General features: G+C 39.5%; 1 pseudogene; it reads left to right on the top strand.

The window, feature by feature from the left end:
• Positions 1 to 580: 580 nt before the first annotated feature.
• On the top strand, positions 581 to 1,032 carry LOC110217868 (small ribosomal subunit protein uS13 pseudogene; annotated as a pseudogene).
• The last annotated feature ends 6,985 nt before the right edge of the window (positions 1,033 to 8,017 follow it).

The raw sequence follows: 8,017 nt of genomic DNA, 5'->3' as shown, positions 1-8,017 counted from the left end.
AGGAAACACTTTTACTGCAAAACAAAGTAGTGACCTGTAAAGCAGCTACCAAATTATGTGCTTTGCTTAAAATTTTTTTGAGAATGGTCTATACCTGTCTTGAGAATACCCTTGATGAAAACATGAGAAGAAAACAGGAAGACTTTCGCAGGCAATTTTTACCATAGACTCAGTGGTGTACAAAGTGAGCTTATACCTGGCTCTCAAGATACAGTTGTTAAATTTTCAGTGTGAACATTTACACCTCAGAAATTGGCAAATATTACAAATCAGGGCTTGATTTATTGTTTTGTTAATTGTCTAGACTTAGGAAAGTCATGGAAAAAGGTTAATAATTCAGATTGAACTTAAAAGTATATCATACATACTTTTTTTTGTAGAGAGGCAGTTGTTAGTTTACCAACATATTTCTGTATAGACCACATATCTGTACAGTCATATAACTGAGAGGTATAAAGAATATAAGGTTCTATGTTTATTAATTTATTTTTAAATAATGCTTCCCTCTATTACAAAATGTGGCCTTAAAAACTCTACAAAGAGCTCTTCTAGAGAAGGCTCTCATGCTGCCATTGCAGCCATGTCTCTTGTAATCCCTGAGAAGCACATTTTGAGAGTGCCCAACACTAACATTGATGGACGTCAGAAAATAGCTTTTGCCATCACAGCCATCAAGGGTGAGGGTCGAAGATATGCTCATGTAGTATTGAGGAAAGCAGACATTGACCTCACCAAGAGGGCTGGTGAGCTCACTGAAGACGAGGTGGAGCGTGTGATCACCATCATGCAGAATGCCCGGCAGTACAAGATTCCAGACTGGTTCTTAACAGACAGAAGGGTGTAAAGGGTGGAAAATATAGCCAGGTTCTGGCCAACGGTCTGGACAATAAGCTGTGTGAAGATCTGAAGTGACTGAAGAAGATTTGGGCACGTTGTGGGCTTTGATACTTCTGGCATCTCTGGGTCAGAGGCCAGCACACCAAGACCACAGGCCACAGGGGTCACACTGTGGGTTTGTTCAAGAAGAAGTAAACAACTTCACTGGTCTTGTCTATTAACAAATAGTTTATATATAAAAAAAAACCCACAACAATTCTACAAAGACTAGATGGAGACATGCAGACATCAAAATCATTAAAGAACCCAGGACAAATATAGACAGAAGGATAACTTTGTCAAATAATCTGCTGAATATTAGCAATAAGTAGAGTGTTAATAGGAAAATCTGGGTTACGTTTATCAGTGTGTCCTGAGCCAAGTTAATAAAAATGCATGGTGGGCATAAGAGGACACAATTAGAACGTCACCAGCGCTTGGCATGCTAGAAGTAGTACAAAAGACATTATCAGAAAATCAAGGACATGGAGAGAGAATTTGAGACAGATACCAAATAAAATGAGCATTTTTATATACAAAGTAGAAGAGAAAAAGGGGAAAAAGATGAAACTGAATCTCTTACATGAGAGTTTGCTTTTTCCTTTAAAGCATACGATAAGTCAAACATAACTTTCAAAGCTGTCCTGTTTACATGTGTATTCTGTTTGTTCTTCTGTGTATTTTTAAGAAAAAAGGCTTTATTGGTCCTCTTCTTTTTTCTTTTTTTCTTTCTGGCAACCCTGATCACTAACTCTCCTCTCCTTTCCTTTCCCCCTACTCTACAAAACAAAACTTAAACTAAAATTAAACCTTTGTAATAAATATGAATGATCAAACAAAGCAAATTCTCACATCGGCCATTTCCAAAAGTATATATCTAATTCTGTGCCTTGAGTCCATTGCCTTTTGGTCAGGAGGAGGGTAGCCTACTTTATCATCAGACATCTGCAATCATGGTTAGGCATTTTGTTGATTAGAGTTTTAGTCTTTCAAAGTTGTGTTGTTTTACAATGTTGTTTTTATTGCATGAACTATTCTCCTGGTTCTGCTTACTTCACTCTCTATTCATTCATACAAGTCTTCTCAGGTTTCTCTGAAACTGTCCCTTTTGTTATTTCTTATAGCACAATAGTATTCTCTCATATTTATATACAACATTTTGTTTAGCCATTCCTTATTGATTGACACCCCTTTAGTTCCCAGTTTTTTACAACAAAAAGAGCTAACATGAATTTCTTGTGCATATGGCTCCTTTTCCTCCTTCTTTGATGTCTTTGGGGTATAAGCCTAGTTAGTTCTGATATCACTGGGCCAAAGTATATACATAGTTTAATAACTTTAAAGATATAGTTCCAAATCACTTTGCAGAATGGTTAGAACACTTCATAACTCATAGTAGCCACTTAAACCACAACTTGGCAAATGTTGATAATGAGGAGCAATAGTTCAAAGTAGATGGTGGGGTGGAGTGTATATACCTAAACCCTAGAGATAGTAGCTAGGTCTTTGGTCAGGGTTTTGAAGTTCAACATAATTCTTCCTAATGCCTGTGTTGAAATCTCCATTGTGATGGGACTGGAGATGAAACATTTACTTTCCAAAGCATTTGTCATTTTTGCCATGGAACACTAGTATACTACTTTCTAGGAGTGTGGGAATAATTCACTTTTGAGTCTATTTGCCTTGTGATATCAGACTCCATCTTCTAATTCCCATACCCTATGCATGGATCTCCCTTGCTTTCTACAATGGATAGGGTAGGGGACCAAAAATGTACAAGTGACCATGGACCTTTCCACCCTTCAGCATTGCTTAATTAGCTCCTTCCAGGACCAAATGATACAGTCCCACAGAGGAAAAAAGGAACAGATAAACAAGATTTTATGGGGAGGGGGTGGTAGGCAGGATGGGAAGCAGGGGGTCGATTTAGGCAATATTTATTACTGAGTCAATTTTATCTTTGTATTACACCATCAGACAATTGTCTTTTCGGAAAGTGGCCAGGAAGGCTCTTGTTCTATCAGATACCAGCAATGGTTTGGGGGCCTTGCTTCACTACTTTTGTGAGACAAGCAGAATCAGTGGGTTCTTTTTATCATTGTTTTCCATAAACAGTTTGCAGTTGCAAAACATCTAACTGGAGTAGTAAGAATCTACAGTTATTCTTTCCATGAGCAGCTGTTTCCCTTACCCCAGATGTGAGGGCAAATATGGAAAACTCATAAGGTTCAGCACTATGATACCCATGGTGGCTTTGATATTAAGGGACTGAGCCTGGGGAATCATTTGCAGAACTGTGCACAAGGGAAGGGTCGTGTAAGGTAGAGTACTGGATATGTGTGGAGCATTATTTTCCTTGTTAGAACCAAACCTTCCAGGGACACCCCAGAAACTGAACTGGTGGTGATCAATAAGGTATATAACACCCAGGATGGTAAAATACATCAAGATCATTTTATGTGGGGATCAAATGAAGGAAGTGGAGATGTTTAACCTGATGAAGAGAGTGAGGATATGCACTCCCTAATCCAGCCATATTGGTCGATTACCTGCTCTATACAGATAAGGTTTCATTTCCCATCTCTGTGCCTTTGTACTGGTTGTACCCATATACCTAAAAATTCCTTCCCTCCTCACCTAGTTTTCTGAAGCATTTTCTGCTTTTCCCAAATTACTAGTGCACTCCTTTCCCAAACTACCCTGTATTCACTCTGTATATATTATGTATATACTTATATAAGTTCATGTTTTCCCTTCCTTTTTTCCTTTCAAGAGCTAGGATTAAAGTTTTTTTTTTTTTTTGTATCTCCAATACTCAACACAGTAAGTACGCAATAAAAACTCACTGATTTATAGCCATAGGAGGTATGTTTAATTATCTGAAGGCCTGGCATATGGCACAGGTATTAGAATTGTTCTAGTTGGGCCCAATGGGTTGAATTAGAAGCTGTGAGATGGAAGGCAATTTCAGTTCAAAGTAAGGAAAGGCTTCCTAACAATTAGAATTAGTCTGAAATGGAGGAAGCTATTTTAAAAAGTTGTGGGTTCCCCCAACCAAGCATCTTCAAGCAAAGACTGAATGACCACTATCAGTAATGCTGCATGTAGGGAAGGCTTCTATCTCTTGGCCAAGTATGAATTGGACTGGATGGGCTCTGAAGTCATTTTCCACTGAAATTTTGTCACTCCAAAAGGGGAGGGAGCGATCATTGATCGCGCGTGCGTGCGCACGCACACACACACACACACACACACACACACACACACACATACTACACAAGAAAGGCAATGTTCCAAATCTGAACCTCCCTCCTCATGTACTGACTGTCCTTCCTCCAGATTAGATTGAATACCCATGTTTATGATCCACTTGGAAGGAAGGTGACAGATGCCATGTTAACAAAAACCAGAAAGGATGCCTTATCGGAAGACGCACACATAGACCCTATAAGAAGGGTGGATTGCACTATAGGATTGTGCTTACATGTTGCTGTGTGGTTTTGTTTCATAAGGTTATTTAGGAATTAGAATATTTTCAGAGCTCAAGAGTTGGAAGTGATGTTAGAGATCATTTCCTCCAGCCCCCTCACATTACAGCTGAGGAAAGGGAAGCTTAGAGGAATGAAACGATTTGCCCAAGGTCGTGTAAAGTGTGACCGAAGTCGGTGGTAGAGCTGAGCCCAGAACCCAGGTCTCTAACCTCCTGGCCAGTGCCTCTTCCACTTCCTTAAGATGGTTCTGATTTCTCTTTTTAGAAGTCAGAAAACAAAACCATAGGTTGACAAATAGCTTCCTAAGTCACAGGGTTATTAGTACCATAGCCAGACCAAATGCAGTCGTGCAAGTCAATATGGATATATTCCCCAAAGCCTGAGGGAAAAAATAGGCTAAGATAAAAAGAAATCAAACCACGATAAGGAAGAGCTAAAATTAAAATGGAAACTAGAACTCAAAACAATGTTACAATGCTTTAGATGATTGGCATTTTCTGTTGTCTAGTATATCATTTCCAGGTTATTGATAAAATGAGACAGAAGTGGGTAGTGTTAGATGTTTTTGAATTTATATGAAAGACTAGATTGGTAATTTGGGGATTTGCAAGTGGGAATATTTTTTTATATGACTTTCCATTTTAAGTTACATTGCTATACATTGCCACTATTTCAAACATTAACAATTGAAACTAACTTTAATTTTATCACAGTGTCTATGTACTCATTGAGTCCTGCCATAGAAGAAAACTCTGTTTAGACTCCCTCCAAGCCTTAGAGGTTTTGGTCCTATTTGCATGTGGAGGGCAAGAATTTGCAAAAAGAATATTTGTGGTAGTATCTTTTAGGTAGTTCCACTTAGCTTTTCTGTGATTGTCTATCCCTGCCACTGCTGTTCCATCTGTTCATTTGCATGGAAGATCCAGAGAATCTTGGGGGAGCTGAGGGAAGTCCTGATGCCTCACACCTACACAATCTTTTGTGGTTTGTTTGAATGTAGTTCGCTAGCAATCAACTCAAATTGAATGGTACTTTCTAACCCTAAGTCAGATAGAGACTTTGTGCCTTCTGGGTAGGAGAAAATCAGTTTAAAAATAGTTTAAATTCCTTTATGTTGTAATTAACTGTCCTGCTGTCTGGCCTATGTTTCCAAAGAGTTTGCCCCAGGCTGAAGGCTCTGGGAGCTGACAGCTCTTTTTTCTTATGGAAAGAGAGAAAGCTATACACTTATATTTTGATGGCTTGGGTATGGAAGGTCTCCGTTGTTGTTATTGCAGTTTTTTTCAAATGTTCAAGTTTAGCCTCTGAGCTAAATGGAAAAAAAAGAGGTGTCAGAGACAACTCCTCATATGAGAAAGAGGTAGAATATCAGCAGAAGAATTCCTGAAGGACAAAAAGATGGCCATAGTGACAACTGCCCAGCAGGGTCAGAGAGCATCAGAGATGCTGATATACTCCTAGCAGGGATCAGATTCAGAGCAGCATCATCATAGCACCAAAGGACATGGGATGCCCTGCAGCACAGGAAATATGATCTGCCTCCTACTCCTCCCTAGATGTGCCTCACCCTTAAGTGTTCCCTGTGTGTGGGACCCTAGTGGATGATCTCTATTTCTGCCCACTGATGTTGTGTTTATTTGCAGAAGAGTACAATAGGTTTATAGGAGAAAATGCTGTGTTGATACTTTCTTTCTAATTATGCTATTTCACTTAAAACCTAACTTTGAATTAATTATCTTTTCTGACTAATACAAGAAGAGACGTTGCATAGGCAGGAACACTTGGGTATGGACCTTTGACACATACTGGCTGTGTAACCCTGGCCAAATTATTTTAACTGCTCAGAGCTCTAGGCAAATTTCCAAGGCTAAATGTTGCAGAATAGTTGCTGATCTGCATTGTCAGAAGGAGTTTCCTCACAAGAGATTTCCTATACCAATGAAATCATAAGTCCTGATTCTATCCTTATCCACTGACTAACTAGTAAATGTTAACCCACTGGTGAGGACTAGTGAGTTCTGGTTTTGAGTGAATGCTGACTTACAGAGTATCTTAAACTTGGTCTACCTTTTTAAGGAGCCCACAGATAATGGTGGAAGAGGGTACACTCAAGGGCTACACCTATCTTCCCTCAAGTTATTAACTCTTTTTTTAATTATTCAAAGTCAATCTTTTTGGAATCAGTGCATCTGGGCCAGTTACACTAAAACAAATGAGCCAAATCATTGGAAGTCCTTCTTCTTCCTACAGCCAGATGGTTTATCCCACAGTGATTTGGGATTCTCTCAAAGAGGGCTGTCCAAATGAAGAAACCATTACTTTGTAAGGATAGCAGCTTATCATTGTACACTTTTCACATACATAACATCATCAATCAGTAAACATTTATTAAGCACTTACTGTGTGCCAGACCCTGTGCTAAGCCCTCAAGGAGCTCACAATCTAATAAGCTAGCTTCCTAGCAACCCTAGGAGATCGGGAGAATAAGAACTTTTATCCCCACTCACATAATGAGGCTCAACAAGGTGAAGATGATGTGCCCAAATTCACCTAACTAGTAATTATCCAAGCTGAAACTCAAACCTGTCTTTTAGCTCCATGTCTGCTGCTCTTTCCACTATACAATAATGGATATCAGGCTCTGTGGTTTTTTGTAAGCTTTCTCAGCTTCCATTTCTGTCTCCATAACATAGAAGACAATTATAGCTGGAATGTATGTCATAGGACAACCAGAGTATGTAGAAATATAGCAATCAACTTGGAGGCCCTTGGAGAAAAGCCCTTAATGAAAATGATGAGAATGATCATGGTAGCATCATTTGAACGAGAAAAGAATGCGAAGGAACTTGATGATGGGGAGAGAATTGAAGTGGGAATCCAAAGATCTGGGTCCTACTTTTGGCTCTACCATTAATGAGCTGTTTGGCATTGAGCAAGCTGGATCTCCATGTCCACCTAAGTAAAATGAGAATGTTGGACAAGACGGACGCTAAGATATCTGAGTCATCAGACCAATGCAGTATGGTGAAGGCAGTTCACTGCTAGCTGATCCTGTTTCCTTAGCCCCTGCAAAGTAAACTCAGTCCGAATAGCCTCGTCACCATTCTTCTCTGCTCTTCACTTCTACCAAGGCCCCTAGAAACTTCTATTGCAGTGGGGGGTGAGGAGGAGGAAAATCCAAGAATTTACAGCCTAAAGGACTCCTGAGTTCCAATAGCTGGCTCTGGCACTGCCTATGAGGCCTCTTTAAGCCTTAGTTTCCTCATCTGTAATGAGGAAATGAAGGGATTGGGCTAGATAATTTCCAATTTCCCTTCTAGCTCTAAATCTTTGATTTGATCTTTACTTCTCACATTCCTTCCATCTTCTGGTGTTGACTGAGATTCAGCCTTCTCTCTAGCAAACCCACATTTCTTGGCACCCTTTCCAAAGTAATATGATCCTTTACTAACACCTCTTGTCACATAGGAAGGAAACAAGCATTTAATGTATCTGCTATGTATTAGATACTGTATTAAGCACTTACAAATATTATCTCCTTTGATCTTTACAACCTTAGAAGGTGGGTGCTGTTGTTATCCTCATTTTGCAGAAGAGGAAACAGAGGCAGGGGTTAAACGACTTGCTTAGAGTCACAAAGATACCAAGTG

This window comes from Phascolarctos cinereus, unplaced genomic scaffold, assembly GCF_003287225.1.
Source record: "Phascolarctos cinereus isolate Bilbo 61053 unplaced genomic scaffold, phaCin_HiC Scaffold_5;HRSCAF=322, whole genome shotgun sequence".
In the NCBI taxonomy this organism is placed as follows: domain Eukaryota; kingdom Metazoa; phylum Chordata; class Mammalia; order Diprotodontia; family Phascolarctidae; genus Phascolarctos; species Phascolarctos cinereus.
Note: the sequence above shows the minus strand (reverse complement) of the source record. Positions and strands in the feature narration are given on the sequence as shown.